The following is a 17,795-nucleotide window of genomic DNA, read 5'->3' as shown; positions in this document are numbered from 1 at the left end:
GTCCAGTGAGTGCATGCAATGATTTGTCCTAATGTCTAGATAACAGCTCTTCTTGGACAGGTCCAGGAACTATCTCTTCATTTTCTTTATCATCAAGTGTGCTTTTCTTGGTTAATTTCCTGTCCCTTTCATCAGGGAAAAAGTACCAATGCTATGAGAACGCATAATGCCATGTCATGGTTCTTTGGAACTTGTTTGTATTGAAACAATACAACATGCCTCTGCACTTCTCTAATACCAATTCTTTCGTGCTGAGTTCATCATCCCTTAGGAAGCTGCCTCATCCCTGGTGCCACCCATGAAGGACATTGTGCTGTATTGATAACCACAAAAGCAAGTCTCACCCAAAGCACACAGGAAAGTGAGATATAATTGACATACAGAGTTATAAAAGTTTAAGGTATACAGTACAATGGTTAGACTTATATATATTGTGAAATGATTACCATAATAAGTTTAGTTACCATCCATCATCTCATTTGGATACAAAAAAAGGAAAACGAAAACAATGGTTTGTTTTCCTTGTGATAAGAAGTCTTAGGATTTACTCTCTTACTAACTTTCAAATATACTATACAGCAGTGTTAACTAGAGCCATCATGGTGTACAGTACATCCCCAGTACTTATTTATCTTACAACTGGAAGTCTGTATCTTTGACCACCTTCCTTCAACTCCCCCTCTCCCTACACCTCCATCTCTAGTAACACAAATCTGATCCCTTTTTCTATGAGTTTGTTTTCTTTTTTTACATTCCACATGTAAGTAAAATCACACAGTATTTGGTCTTTGTCTGATTTATTTCACTTAGCATGATGCCATCAAGGTCCACCCACGTTGTCATTAATGGCAGGATTTCCTTTTTTTATTAGTGCTCAACAATATTCTACTGTATCTTGTTGGGGCCCAGGGCAAACCATCCCCAAATATCCCACAATGGTATCCTGTTAATTGAATTAAGTTACTTGACAAACAGCCAGTATAAGAAGGGCACGTTAACCTTCCCTTGTCTCCTGGAGTGCAGGAAATAAATCTCCACTCTACAAGGTGCCCTGAGACATCCTTATCACTAGAACCAAGAGATCCAGGGTCCAAGAGCTTATATAAACAAACCTTGTTGTCTCTTTCTTAATTTACTACTCAAGACCAAACTTTCTTTAGATTCCTCACTAATGAATACCCAAATCTTGCTTAGATTCCTTTCTAATGAGCACAAAATTTTTCTTTGTCCTGTCAATTCTTCACAAATTTATTGTTTCTTTGTACAAAAAAGTATAAAATGCTGGCTGACTAGTTCTTCATTTCTCACCATTACTTATGATTCTCCTGTGTGCAGGTATTAAATTGTTTTTTCTCCTGTTAATTTAATCTGTGGTGATTTTATTATTAGTCCACCCAGAAGAACTTAAGAAGGGTGTGCGGAAAATTCTCCCCTCTTTCTGACAATATGTATGTACCACTTTTCTTTATCCATTCATTTGTTGATAAACATTTAGGTTGTTTCTCCATCTTGGCTATTGTAAATAATGCTGCATTGAACAGGGGGGTACAGATGTATCTCTTCGACATAAGTGGTTTTGTTTCCTTTGCATATATTCCCAGAAGTAGAACTGGTGGATCGTATGATAGTTCTATCTTTAATGTTTTGAGGAACTGCCATATTGTTTTCCATAGTGGCTATACCAATTTCCAATCTCAGCAACAGTACACAAGGGTTCCCCTTTCTCCACATCCTCACTGACATTTGTTATTTCTTGTCTTTTTTATGATAGCCATCCTAACAGGCATGAGGTCGCATCTCACGGTGGCTTTGATTTGCATCTCCCTAATGATTGTTGATGTTGAGTATCTTTTCATGTACTGTTGGCCATTCACATTCCATTTTGGAAAAATGTCTATTCAGATCCTTTGTCCAATTTGTCACTAGATTATTTGCTCTTTGCTATTGAGGTGTATGAGTTCTTCACGTATTTTGGATATTAACCCCTTATCAGATACATGATTTGCAAATATTTTTCCCCATTCCACAGGTTGCCTTTTCATTTTGATAACTATTTCTTTTGCTCCCTTAGAAGCTTTTCAGTTGCATGTAGTCCCACTTGTTTATTTTTATTTTATTTTTTCACTCGTGCTTTAGTTTTCATATCCAAAAATCATTGCAAAGACCTCAAGAGGGTTTTTTCCTGTTTTCTCCTACGAGTTTTATGGTTTCTGGTCTTACATTTAAGTCTTTAATCCATCTGAGTTCATTTTTTGTGAGTGGTGTAAGATCATCGTCTAGTTTCATTTCTTGCACGTGAATATCCAATTTTCCCAGCACCATTTATGGAAGAAACTATCATTTCTCCATTGGGTATTCTTGGCTCCCTTGTCAAATATTAGTTTACATATAGTACTTTTTAAAATAATGTTTTCAAGAAGGGCACATAAGTAAAAATGCTTTCCAAATTTCAGCATATGTGCATATTTACATTGTTCTTTACATATAGATGTAAGTTTGGGTTTTGCAGAAATGACTGTGAGGACTACCTTATGTAGATTTTCATGTAAAAAAACTATTTTTTCTGCCTAGATACTTGTACTGTACGTGTATACTGTACAAACATATTGATCATCTACTAATACTTTATTCCACTTAATTATTTACATGGCCAAGGCAAGATAGGCTGCCTGAAGACTATATTTCACTCATCATTTAATCCATGCTACTCAGTTCTGGCCCAGGATACTTACTCAATAATAACTGGCAGAATAATAAGTTAATTCTATTTAAGGACAAAATAACAGGATGAGGAAAAGCAGGAAGTTGAAAAGTGTAAGACCCCGTAAGAAATCTCATTTATATGGAACTTAGGAACCATGTGAGAACATCCTGGGAGACGCAGTTAAAGATGCAGCTTGCTACCATGTTGTGGATGGCTGAGCTGATTTTTTTTTTTTTTAATTTGGATAGCATCAGAAAAAAGAATGCTTTTTAGATTAGTAAGTGGGAAAACTATTTACTCTCTAAACTATAGAGGCCTGTTTCCCATCAGGTATGTAATACCAAAAATTTTATAGGACACTGCATCATGGTGGAAAGTTATGAGACAGACTCAGTGCAATGAGTGTGTCATTCCAAAGTCATTCATTGCATTATCTGTTTCCTCAAGCCTTGGCCAGCTTTAAGCAATGTAGCATTTTTTCACTCTCTTTTAGCATTTAGGTAACAAATAACATGCTCTTTCATAACTGCATACCAGCCATTAGGGTTACTGACTTCACATTTTTGTATTTCATCTTATTAAGATGGGCGGAGTGGGGAGGGGCAGGGAACCAACCTTGACATTCACTTCTCCAAGTCTTACCAATGAATGGTCTTTTACCAAGCTATACCAAATGACTGTCTATGGCATGGAGCTTTGCTGACAACCATAATCTATAAAATTAACTTACATATAGAAATTAATTTTACAAAGTCTTTCATATATAGTGACATTTTTTTGAAATATCAGCATAAAGTAGAAGGATGGAGACTAATTAGAACAGTGGGTTTTTTGAAGTTGGTGTTTTACTTTGTTTTGCTTTTGTGTAAAAGATACCTTAAAGAATTGAATAAAAACTACTGACTCACACACAACAAGATTTGAATATAATATCGTGGAGTCCCCAGACTATACAAAGTCCATTCATGGAGTTCCCCTCTTTAAGGAGTTTGGGAGACTCAGGTTCAAAACTTGATTTGGCCTATGTTGAATTGTTTTCTATAGTTGTTTTTTTCTTTTTTTCCCCCTACTTATCTTTCTTATGGAAACATTGTAAGCAAGGGGAAGACAAGACAGAGGGAAATAAATATTCATGGGAATATAAGATAAATAATCAGTAAGTGCTAATTATTTAAAAAGCTGCTGTACCAAGACCACAAAATGTCATAAAGTACTAGATATATTGGTTTCCTAATTCTTCAACATATAAATAAATTTAAATTTAAGCTGGTTTAAAATTTAGTTATTTATTTCACAAATGCTTATGACAATCTACAAAGTACCATGCTAGGGATTTTGGGGGAAGCAGTGGGACTAAAACATAATGTGTCCTCAAGGAGACTATAATCTAATAGATGTTCTAAAAGTTTTACATAAGTAATGATAATGCAAAACTGAATGTAACTTGTCATTAGAAAAATATAGATAATACAGTATTTGTCATGAGCTCCCAGAGGAAATGCAAATTGGGCTATTAAGGTACATCAAGGACAGCTTCAAGAAGTGTTTCAGCGGGGCTTTGAATAATGGATAGGATTACACAGGAGGAGATTAAGAGGTTATTTTAGTAAGAAGAACAAAGCTGTGCCTGGCACAGAGCAGGCCTCAACACATAGTTATTCAATAAATGAACCAACAAAGGAACATGACAAGGCAAGGAGCAGGGCAGTCCAAGGCCCATGTGAGGCGAAGGGGGCAGTGGGTGAAGGGAAGCTGTTAAAGGGTTTTGAGTAGAGAGAAGCAAAACCAGAGAAGAATGCAGGACATAAAAATCTACATTGAGAGCCATAGAACTGTGGGGCGCATCATAACCACTCCCTTGTGAAAACCTCCGTACATCCAAATGCATCACCGTGCATCTTGGGCGAGAAGTACTGGAAACACTCTTTTATGTAATGGAATATGAAATACAATTGGATTTCAGATCGCCATCCAAATGTGAAACTAATCCTTCTGTAAATAGTAAAAATGACCTATTATCGTCAAAATGGGGGAGAAAGAAAAGAAAAAAACCACTGACTACCACCTAGAGTTAAAAATCACCACTACATCAGAGCATTTATCCGCGGTATCACGTCCCATGATGCGGCTATTTTACTGCTGATAAGCTGCTGTGATAGAACTCCTACCTGAATGCTTCCCTTTTCCTAAATCCCCAGGCTTTAACATCTACAAATGGGAGCTTGTTATAAATTAATCCCCAAGTCAAAAAATAAAACAGAATGATGTAATTTATAAAATATCTTTTTTTTAAATTTATTTATTGGGGTGACAATTGTTAATGAAATTACATAATTTCAGGTGTACAATTCTCTATTACATCATCTATAAATCCCATTGTGTCAAAAAAAACAAACAACCCAATTGAAAAATGGGCAGAGGACCTGAAGAGACATTTCTCCAAAGAGGATATACAAATGGCAAATAGACATATGAAAAAATGCTCAGCATCACTAAGCATCAGAGAAATGCAAATAAAAACCACAATGAGATATCACCTCACCCCAGTCAGAATGGCTATCATCAACAAGACAAATAGCAACAAGTATTGGAGAGGCTGTGGAGAAAAAGGAACCCTCATACACTGTTGGTGGGAATGCAGACTGGTGCAGCCGCTATGGAAGGCCGTGTGGAGGTTCCTCAAGAAATTACGAATAGAATTACCATATGACCCAGCAATCCCTCTCCTGGGTATCTACCCAAAGAATTTGAAATCATTTATACATAAAGACACGTGTGCTCCAATGTTCATTGCAGCTTTGTTTACGGTGGCCAAGACATGGAAACAACCAAAATGTCCTTCGATAGATGAATGGATAAAGAAGTTGTGGTATATATATACAATGGAATACTATTCGGCGTTAAAATATTTTTACATGTTATCTAGTTTGGATAAAGATTATGGAAAGATCTTGAAATGTCATGGAGAAATGTGCTATATTCCTTTTGTTTCTGATAGGCAAAAATGTATAGATTTATAATTTTACACAAATGAATAACTATACCATTTACACCTCTGGTGAGATTCTGATTATCTATGGCTTGTTTTTTAACATATTTTCAGCTACATGTCCTAAATTAGAAACCTTCAAAGAAAGGACAATAGGTAGTTTGTCAAAAACCTAACCAAAAAAAAAAAAAAAATACAAATATGAAAATAAAATCTGTATGAAGTGAATTACAATCAGAACATGGAGTCTTAACACATGCAACCAACCCACAATGTTAAATGGCAACATCAAATGGACCATCATGAAGACATCCCATAATTAAAATGTTTCTGACGTAACTTTTTAATAACCTTTGGGTGTGAGCGTTCCTAAAATATGGGTATCAGCTTGTTTTCTGGCATTTATACTAATGACAATTAAGTTGCTTTCAGCAACTTTTGGAGAAAAGAATGTTTCTTCAAAAAGCCAACAGAGACACTCCACTGATGTTACGGCACTTTGGGGAAAGAAGCTGATGTTTGCTGGGCCCGGTCCCTCACACACAGTCCAGGTGACCCCTGGCCCTGTCCTGCCCACTCCGCCCACCTTTTCCCTCCCTCCTCTGGCAGGATGAGGCATCCAGGCCTGGATGAAGGAGCCCCTCCTGGCGACCACGGGAACAAGGCTATGCTAATGGTGGATATGGGAGCCTGGGAAGAGGACAAGAGAGACTCACCGAAAGTGGAAGAAACAAAGTAACTGCTATAAAGTCTCTTTCCGTTGAGACAGACCATGAAGTTAAAAATCAAAATAAATTACTAGCTGAAATGGATTCAGTTGGATTCTACAACTGGATTTCTAGCTAAAACTATGAAAAAACTGAAGATTTTATCTAGAGAGAGCCAGACAAAGCTGCTGTGCTCTATGATGCTGTTTTCATTGTTTTGTCTTTTTTGTCATTTATTGGATTATTAAACTGAGGTGACACAAGGAAGTGTGAGTTTGGAATTTGTTGCAACTTAACGGCATGGAGTACCACTTCAGTAAAAAAAGAAAAAAAAAACACATCAGCATCAAAACATTCAAAATTTTCAAATAGTATGGCTGTTTCCATTGACGATTACTGAAATTTACTTATTTTATAAACCATATTAGATAACACAGTGTCTTGGAATACTATTGAGTAGTTATTTATTTTTCCCCTTTTTACAGGGATATTGAAATGGCCCAAAGTCTGACTCTTTCAATTGTTCTGTTGTTTGCCATCAGATTAAACAACAGTATAACATTCTGTTGTTACCATACATGTAGGTTTTTATTCTATGTACAGAAACTTGACAGGAGAATAACTGAATACCTGGAGAGCCTAATGCTGAGCTCTTGAGGTAGTAAACAAGTTTGTGATGGAATGGTAAATGTATTTTCCTGAATTGCTATCAACTCTGTCTTTAAAATGTTCTTAATTTATCTATATTCATTCAATCCAATTATTGCCTCAGCACATCTGTGTTCCAGCCAGTGGTCTGGGTTGGTAGGGGTGATCACAATGGCGAACCAAAAAGGCCAAGTCTCACTTTTCATGGTCCTTAACACGAACATATAGGAAACCATTCACATAAAATATACATGCCAAAATAAAGAGTAGTATAACTGAAATAAATATGTCGATTAAGATGGGATTCCTTTGAGGCACCCCAAGAGTAGTTTCATGTGGATGCTGTGGGTGGGGGTGAGAACTAGAAAGAGAAGATGGAAACTATTAGGATATAAAATACATCCTTCAGAGGAAGGGGCAGAGAGGGTTCCATGCCCCTTGACAATGCTTTAGGCACAGTATTCCATCTGCATCTGTTTTATCTTGGGGTTGCACATGAGATTTCATTTGTAAAAAGATTCTGCTGAAGGAAAGAAAAAGAAAAAACTTTGAAAATCATTGACCTAATTACTGTGTTTTGTTTTATTCCTTAAACTTGATAAAAACCTACTTTCGAACTATGTAAAAATCCTTTCACATTCTGGAAAAAGTTTTGAATTGGTTTCTATTTTTAAATTAGATTTGGGATAATATTTTTCTCTAGTTGCCTTTTCCAGACATGTCCCACGACACCAGTAATGCCCAGACATTTCTTGCATGCCCCTCACAACCCACTCCAAGACAACTGGGTCTTCCTTTCAGAGAAGACATTTATGCTTGTTAAGAGGACAGTGGACAATAGATTCTGCTCCCTTAGTCCGAAGTGATTGGTGGGTCAATCACATTTTTTTCTCCTGGAAATTTGCAATTGTGACTCACAACTTTTATCAGTTTCTGATTGCTTGAACAGAGAGGCATATAAGGCTGCAACAGTCATTTTGTGGCATAATCACAGAGAAACAGAGAAGCAGGTTTGTAGTTAAAGACTGAAAAAAAATGACAGACATGCAGACAAAAGCAGAAATAAGTGACCATGAGACTCTGGAGAGACATAGAAAGTAAACTTCATTTCCAACTTTTGAATCCCTGGGTTCTGATGCCTCCTGAGACCTAGCTCAAAAAAGGGCTTCTGCTTCTTTCGTCCAGACTCTCTAGGGCATCCACTCTCCGCAGCTCCTCCAGTTGCTTGGCCCTTTCGTTGTCGCAGATTGTCCTTCCTCCTTTTTTACTTGCATTGAGTGTCAGTTTGTAGGTACAAACAGGGTTTTACCATATGTAATAAGCTCGTTGGCAGGTGTTACCTCTGTCTGCACAGCTGCAAACATCTCCAGCTCCTGAATCCCACCCTAGGAAGTGTCACAGGTGAGCTCACACAGTCTTGCTATCTTCCACTCTGGTCCGTCTCAGAAATGCCTGCTACTTGCACAATTATCTAAGGATGAGACTTCAAAGCTGCAGAGAGCATCACATCAATGCCCAAACAACAACCCTAATGTCTGAGTCTGTACTTGGATCTATGCTTGATGCCGGTGATACTGTGATTTATAACAAGAAATATATGTTTGGTCTTCACCCTATTTCTGGCACAGTACTCCTAATACCTTCGGAATTTCCGGGAGCAACAGAGGTCTTTTGTTATGTTAATAAGGTGACTTTTGGAAAGCACCTAAGGATGAGGACTGGTTGCCAATGGAGCCAACCATGTGCATTATTAGAGGGTTGGAACTTTTGGTCCCACCCCACCCCTCCCGATTTCCAGGAAGGGGAGAGGAGCTTGAGGTTGAATCCATAGCCAATGGCCAGTGACTTTTGGTCAATCATGACTATGTAATGAAGCCTGCATAAAAACTCAAAAGGACAGTGTCCAGGTCCTTTTCAAGAACTTCCAAGGTGGAGAACCAGAACGCTTCCACTTACCACCATGTCAGGCCTCAAGCTCCACGACAATGGAAGCTCCTTTGTTGGGGACTTTGCCCTATGCTGTTCATCTAGCTTTTGAGTCTTCATCTGGCTGCTGATTCATATCTTGCAATATTCTTTATACTAAATTGGTAGTCTAGTGAATTAATGTGTTTTCCTGAGTTTTGTGAGGCATGCTAGCAAATTAACAGAACCCAAGGAAGGGATCATGGAAACCTCTGACTTACAGCGAGTCGGTTAGTGTACAGGTAACAACCTGGACTTGCAATTGGCATCCAGAATTGGAGGAGATCCTTGGAACCTACAATTTGTAGCCAGTTGGTCAGAAGCACAGGTAACAAGGTAGGCTTGTGATTGGTGTCTGAAGTGGAGGGTGATCTTGTAGGTCTGAGCCCTTTACCTGTGGAATATGATCCTATCTCCAAATAGATAGTGCCAGGATTGAGCTGCATTCTCGATACCTTGTTGGTGTCCTAGAATTGCTTGTTGGTGTGGGAAAGCCTCCATGCACATGTTAGAATGGGGTCCAGTTCCACTCCTTCCATTGTCTCTTTTAAATCTATTCCAATTAGAATTTGACCCATATTATTAATGTCACTACACAGATGGCTTTGGGATGCAAACAACATGATTCAGATTCAAATCACCTTCTTCTCTAGCCTTTAAATTCTGCTGATACACCTTAGTTATAGCGTAGAAATTTTTAAGTCTATTTAAGCACTCTGATAGACCTTAGGTTCTATTTACAAAATTAAATACCTTCAAACCTGTTAAAATGCATTCCTAAATTCAATATACTGTTTCCTTTTAAAATACTTCAATTGTCTTATTGGGGGAAAAAGCTTTCCAAAGTACTTAAGCAATTTTTATACATTAAACATATAAAAAGGGCAATCTTAAGTTCTCTTAAATGTTCCAGTACAATATATACATTTAGAAACATTTATATATAAAATCACAAGTTGTCAAAACCACAATGAGATATCACCTCACACCTGTTAGAAAGACTTATCAAAAAGACAATAAATAATAAGTATTGGAGAGGGTGTGGTGAAAAGTTAACTCTCATACACTGTTGGTGGGAATGTAAATTAGTGCAGCCACTATGGAAAACAGTACAGAGGTTCCTCAAAAAATTAAGAATAGAACTACCATATGACCCAGCAATTCCTTTTCTGACTATTTACCTAAAAAAAACTTATTTGTAAAGATTGCAACATTGTTTACAATAGCTAAGACATGAAAATAACCTAAGCATTGGTTGACTGGAAAAAGAAGTGGTGTGTGTCTGTGTGCATAATGTAATACTACTCAGCAATAAAAATATTAAAATATTGCCATTTGCAACAACATGAATGGATCTTGAGAATATTATGCTAAGTGAAATAAGTCAGACCGAAAAGGACAAAAACCGTATGCTTTCATTCATTTGTGGGATTTAAAACAAAAATAACAAACAAACTAAGAAAACAAACTCATAGACAAGAATGGTGGTTACCAGAGGGCAAAGGAGGTGGGGGAGAGCAAAATAGGTAAAGGGGGTCAAATATATGGTAACAGAAGGAAACTAGAGTTCGGGTGGTGAGCATGCAATAGAGTACAAAAGATGTCAAATTATAATGTTGTATACCTGAAAATTATATGATGTTATTAACCAATGTTATCCCCAATAAATTTAACTTTAAAAAATTTTTTTAAATCACAAGTTGAAACCAATTGCTCAATTACACATTTCAGTTTAAAGTTAATAGGCCATTATTCCAAGACTGAAATTTACTCAGTTTAAACAAATATAATACTAAATATGGGCAGATTCTTCCTTAACATACAAATATTAATGCAATAATTTTGACTCTTGAACACTTTAATACTCCATTTTAACTCTTCTTGAGGTTGACAAATGCATACCCAAGAAAGACCACTATCATCCCACTTAACTGAGATTACTTTAACCAAAAATTTGATAAAAGAGTGACTAGACAGATGAGTGGATATGTGTGTGTGTCGAGATGCCATTCCCTTGTCTTCATAATCCAGAAAATAACTGAGGTATACTCATATATCTACATGTTGCTGCATTCCCCAGAATCCTCAATGGGACAAAGCTGTTGGAAAGAATGCCCCTATTTCCCATACTGCACATTGTCTGTGCCCACATGTCTCATAGTTGCCCCATTTCATACAAATCCTTTAGCCTCTCTCTCCCTAAAGCAAGGTCCAATGCACCATACTTGGCAAATCAGAATAAATCTCTCCCTCCACTGTGCTTCTGGAATATGTTGTTTATACTTCTCTTGTACCAGTTAGCACATCCCGCTCTATGCGATATATTTAGTTGAATTTATGTGTTACTGTCCTCTCTGAACTCTAAGTTCCTTAATGAAAGAGGCTTTTTTGTGCTTACTTTTATCCCCAAGTGTGTCATGCAAAACACATTCATTTAGTAGTACCTTATAACATATTTAAGTTGTAAAGGTTTTATGATTAGTGCTTAATAAGCAAAAAGACCTGTTGATTTGGACTATTAATTAGAAATAAGGTGCAGAAAGCTTGGGACAGTTGAAATGACCCATTATGAGATTTTGCACAGGCAAGTGGTCACAAATAGAGAGGCAACAAAACATGAGGCTCAAAGTATTGTCACGAAATTGCCTGGGTATGAATCCTAACTCTTCCATTTACCCGCTGGGTGACCTGGGTAAGTTACTTAACCTCACTGTAACTCAGTTTCTTATTCCATAAAAGGGGCCCAATGAAAGCCCCTGAAAGCATGAGATGATTATGAGGATTAGATGAGATAACACCTACAGAGCATTTAGCTTAACACCTGTCACACAGAAAGCAAGCCACCACCCAGAACACAGCACAGACAATACCCTCGGTGGGCCCTAGCAATAAGTGTTCAATAAATGTTATCTAGTATTATTATATCAATATATAACTGTTCTCTCTTTCCCTATATGGTGACGTTAAATGAAATCTAAATTATGGAATACAAAGAAAAATTGGGCAAAGAGAAATCTTCTCCTAGAAAATAACATTCAAGGGCTCTTAACACCTCTGCCGGATAAGCTTTCCCAAGGATCAGATGATATCATAGCAACAAAACAAAAGCAAAACCTAGTGAAAGAATTCAAATTTCTACTACCTTAACAAATTAAGAGTGCATAATACATAGTCCCAGGTTCTTAAAAGTTTTCATTGAATAAATAAATAAGAAAGGTACCATTTTTCTAAAAGCAAGATAAATGTTGTAGCAGGTTAATTGCTATTTTTTACTTAAAAATAGATTGTTTATATAGCCCTTTTATCTACCTGAATATTCTCAGAAATATTTTTTTTACTAGAAATACAAAGATTCAGATTAATTTAACTCTAAACAAACTTTGGGCAACAATAAAACTACATGAGGATAGTTAAGAATGAGCAAATTAAGCACCAAATTATGAATTGCTATTTATTTAAATCTCCTCTAAAATAGGTATATTATCATTTTGTGTTTAACTCAACTGTAGAAGTTTTCAATATCCCATGTCACTCATGCCTTTTGGAACTCTAGATGCTCAAACTCCAAAGCTTATTTGAACTGTAAAGCTTTTATGATTTGTGGGGCCACTGTTCAACTGTCTTAATTATGAATCAAATGGCCAAAGGAAATAATCATCCCTGGTTACATACAGTGCGGCTTTGGTGACAGGGGAAAATTTAATTATGACACATATCCCAAAGCATCCCCACATTTTACCCCAAACCTGGTCCTCATTCATTCAATACATATTTCTGTATGCTTTCCCAATGTAGATTATCATTTTTGAGTTCATTCTAAGTCCTAACACTAACAAAATCCTTCTAAATGCCGAAAACTTCTCCTTAGAGAAAAAGAGACAAGAAGGCCAAGGTTTGAATTCTGCCTCTGTCACTAATTCATTGAAGGACCTTAAGCTAATAACTAAATATTCTGTCTCAGTTTCCTTATCTGCGAAAGGAGAAACATACCACCTTCCTGTTATTGAGATAATTTGGTGCAATGCTTGCCCTTTCATATAACATAAGCAAGTATAATGTCCTGAATTATTCCTGATTCAGAAAGCTCAAAAAAGAAAGATCATATATATGACAAGTCTACAAATGAACAGGGAAGAAATACTCTCTTCTCACTGGTCTAGTCCCTAATTCTTATGGAGTTAGGAGGAGATCAGAGATAATCAGAACACTAGGTCCTTTGATCTCTGCCTGTGCTGAATCCTAGCTTCCATCCTTGGATAAATACTGACTGTCTCCCAGGTAACTCCACAAGAGTGGAAACAACGTGCATAGAATTTGAGTTAGAAGAGTTTCAAAAAGAGATACAGGGTAGTTCCCTGCACTGAGGTAGAGACAAAGCGTCCAAGGCACATGACTGTCCCTAGCTTTAAAGCTTTCTAAGGGTTGAATTTCCCCATATCCCTCAGTTACCTGTTTCAATGTATAATTCCTTCTTTACAGTTATGTCCATCTTTATGACCAACAGAACTTTTCTCTGGGTACAATTTAAAAGTATTTCATTTTATTTGGTCTCCTGTGGAAGAAAAGAACATCTGTTCTGCATCTTCCATATAATAACCTTTCAAATACTTGAAGACAGTTAAATCACCCCTTAGTCTTCCCTTCTCCAAGTTAAACAGCTCTGATCCCACTGAGCCATCTCTTAGGAGCTAGTCCCCATTTCTTACATCACTTTTGCTGATCTTCGCTGGACCTTCTCCAGAGTCTCCATATATTCTTGGCCAAATGCAAAGACCAAAATCGAACACAGCAATAATGCCAAATAAAGCAGAAGGATTACTTTTCACTTCTGTAGCCCTCTCTCGATAAAACATTCCAAGTAGTGTGCGTCCCTTTTTTCCAAAAATATATTGCTCCTTCTAATCCTCTTTGCTTTGTAATCATATATACTATCATCTTGTGGTACCTTTCTCCAGGACTCATATCAGATTTCAGGTGCTTCAAATAATCCCTTCCTGTCAGTAAGGAACAAATTTAGAAGCACACAGCTTCAGAATATTTGTCTACCTTCTATTAAAGCTAAACTAGAAAAGCTGTAAAAGCAAAATCAAAATTCATACAATCCACAAAATAACCATCAACATTTACATCTTGATGGCATTTTAGAAACATGTTCTCTTTGCATGCATGCAGAAGTCCATTTTCTTCAAACATAAGAATGACATAATCTGACAGATTTTACAGGAATATCCTGTAAACAAACAAAATGAAACAAATGAAAAGATTAAAATTTAAAGAAGAATTTATCAATACATTTGTGAAAATGGTGAGTCCTCAGTACATTTTAAATCTGATATGAGTTTGACCATTTTAATCTACAGTCCACTTTATAAAAATAAACATTAAATATACATTTTTTTTGTATCTGCTTAGTTTAAATGTTTGAATATATTTATCAAGGGATACATTTCTGAGGGTTTTAGAGCTGCCAGTAACTCTATTATTTTTATTTTAAACTATTATGAATAACTATACTTAGAACCAACTGAAATTTCTCATTTTTTTTCCTTTTTCTCTTTAATTTTATGAAGATACCTAACTATGTACAAATTCTCATTTCATAAACTCATTAAGCCAGAATAATATAGTTCCTTAACACATGTTCATCAGTTGTTTCTATTTTTCAGACACCACTTAAGCATTTATTGTTTAGGAATGCTAAAACTGAAAGATGTAAAAAGAAAAGTATCACAATGATTTGAAGAAAAACAGCATGTTTCATTTCAGAAATTCAGTTTTAAAAAAACGGGATATTTTTCTCAATTTCTCCCATCTCTTCAGGGCCTCTTTTGGGTATCTGCCATTCTTAATCATTCCTTCAAACAGCACTGCACAATCGAGGGCATGTGTGGAGGAGAGGACGACGCAAAACACAAATGTGTAATCTCATACTCAAGCTCATTTCATATTCTGATTGTCAAAAGACACCTTACATTAAGCGAGAAGACAAACTACAAACTGGGAGAAGCTACCTAAAGTATATAAAACTGAAACAAGCATAAATAAAATGTTCCTACAAGTAAGAAAAAAATCACAAATAACCCAGCAAAAAAATAGACAAAAGACATGAACAGGCTTTTGCCCGAAAGGAAACATACGAGTATATGGCCAGTAAACATACGAAGGGATTTCCCATTCAATATTTCTAGTAATTAGGAAACACAAATCAAAACTACAATGAGAAGCCACTTTAAAACTATTTGAATAGCAAAAATAAAACAAAAATAAAGACAAATTCTGATCATACAAGTATTTGACGGGATGTAAAGCCAAAAGATATTTTATTATTCTGTAATAGGAAGGCAAATTGATTCAACTACTCTGGAAGTCAGGTTAAACACTCACATAAAGTGCAGCTGATACACTCCAGTGAGTGGCATCTGTCGAGGAGAAATTCTCGCATACGTGCATTAGGAGACATGTCCATTAGCAACTCTGCTCGCAATAGCACAATCTATAAGCAATCCCAATCCCCACCACCAAGAATGTTTAAAATTCAATGGTGAGACAATCAGTACAATGCTGTACCGAGACAAAAATAAACTATAGCAACACGTAACAACATGAATGATTCTTAGTAACAAAATATTAGGTGAAAAAGCAAGACCGAAAAGAGAACATATAGCAATATAATCTCTTTGTAAACTCAAAACAATTAAAATTGAAAAATTTACTTTTGAGAAACACATATAGATATAAAATTATATTAAAAAGGAAAGCAAGAGAATGATGATGGCAGAACTCAGGATGTTGATTAATTCTTGATTGTATAAATGACTGTAATTTTACAAAAATGGGCTCTGTCTTTCATACACCTCTCCCTATATCTACACCCTATGCAATATAATTTTGCATCTTCTTTTATCAAAAGGTGGTGTCTATTTGTCTACCCCTTGAATCTGGACTGGCCTTGTGTCTTGCTGTGGTGAACAGAATGGTACAGAAATGAGTGTGCCAGTTTGAAGTCTGGGTCTCTCCCCTTTAGACCCCTACCTCTGCCAGGAGAACATGCCCAGGACCCACACTTACTCCCTCACATTCCTGGATGTTAAGTGATCACACAGCACAGAGCTCATTCATCCCAGCCAATGCCATCCCAGACCAAGCAGCCCCTGAAAACTCACCAAATGATCACAGACTCAGGAACAAGCCCAGCAAAGATCATCTAAGCCAGTTTCATAGCAGCCCATCCAGCGACTGAGCCCATCCAATCCATACACTTGTGAGCTGAATTAATGATTGTTTTGTTAAGCCGCTAAGTTTTGAGGTCATTTTTAATGCAGAATTTTCACAGCAATACAAAACTGATACACCTCAGGTTGGAGGAGTCAGGACCGTACTCTGTATGTTCTTATTATTTTGTGTCATATTCATTTTTTAAAGCTCTATTTCTATTCATTAACACTACCACCATACTGATAATTTTAAGTATTCTGCTGTATTTCATCTTAGTGATACACCAGTTTACTTAGCCTCGTTACTCTATCATTAGAGAGTACAGCAAAGTCACTCCGATTTTCAAAATATTAACGTAGGGTAATATAAAATTTTGCTATTGTTGTTTATGTTTTTCCCTATGAAATCATCTAGATATGGTATTGCACAGACTTTGGAAACATACAGACGTCTGCCCCTAAACCAGCTATTAGGATAAGTAACTGAACTCTGTGCCTCATTATCATCACCGATATGATGGAGATGAGTGCACTTACCTTTTAAGATTGTTGTGGGAACCACATGAGATGTTCGTTCAGAGTTTTAACATAATAGATCATAGTAAGTGCATACTATGTGAAGGGTTTCACAAGTATTGAATTTTGAAAAGTGTTTTCTTCTTCACATACTAATAAATGTGAATGACACCTATCAATTTGATTTAAAATGGATGGAGCGTGAATCTGAAACTTACTGAGAAATGCAAACCTTTGAACAACCAACACCACATACCTCTCTACCTGAGATTTAAGAGTGCGTAACTAGGCCTTTTGACATTTTGGAAGCAAATGTACAGGGTCCATTCAATAATGTGTGCTAAATGTTAAATATATTGTCATCCCTATGTCTATCAAAAATCATTCCTCATGGATCTTGTGTGTGATGTTACCTTTGTTATGTTTCAGTTAAGACATGGCATATCCTGATGGGTAGATATAGTAAAAAATACCACCCATAATGCGACAGTTTTTGATCAGCTTAATGAAAAAGCATATGATTTGATATCATTAGTAACTATTATCAGAGATGTAGTTTATATTTTTTCAGGAGCTGGGAAAAGGCTCTAAAGTGAACAAAAATAATAAGCTATTCAGAAAATCACTAAGGAAATTTTGACATGTGCTACAACATGGATGAACCTTGAGGAAATTATGGTAAGTGAAATAAACCAGTCACAAAATAGACAATACTGTATGATTCCACTTATGTGAGCTATCTAGAATAGTCAAATTCATAGAGACAGAAAGTAGAATGGTGGTTGCCAGGAGACGGGGAAGGAGAAATAGGGAGTTTTCATTTAACAGGTACAGAGTTTCAGTTTTGCAAGATGAAGTAGTTCTGGATATTGGTTGCACAATATTGTGAATACATGTAACATTACTAACTGTACACTTAAAATGGTTAAAATGATAAATTTTATATAATGTATTTATACCACAAATATAAAATTTATAATATATATATATATATTTTATTATTTACATTTGCTACATAACCACTGACCAGCCAATCTAACTTAGGTGTAATT

General features: G+C 36.3%; 1 protein-coding gene and 1 pseudogene across 2 annotated transcripts in view; one reads left to right on the top strand and one right to left on the bottom strand.

Annotated features, from left to right (window-relative positions):
- Positions 1–17,795, bottom strand: part of CFAP299 (cilia and flagella associated protein 299) — a 543,118-nt gene that overhangs the window by 476,613 nt on the left and 48,710 nt on the right. The window lies entirely within an intron of this gene.
- On the top strand, positions 6,304–6,658 carry LOC308497042 (BET1 homolog; annotated as a pseudogene). Its single transcript has one exon. The product of its transcript is annotated as a BET1 homolog (transcript).

This window comes from Rhinolophus hipposideros (assembly GCF_964194185.1).
Source record: "Rhinolophus hipposideros genome assembly, chromosome: 1".
Taxonomy (NCBI): domain Eukaryota; kingdom Metazoa; phylum Chordata; class Mammalia; order Chiroptera; family Rhinolophidae; genus Rhinolophus; species Rhinolophus hipposideros.
This window is presented reverse-complemented; position numbering and strand designations above follow the sequence as displayed.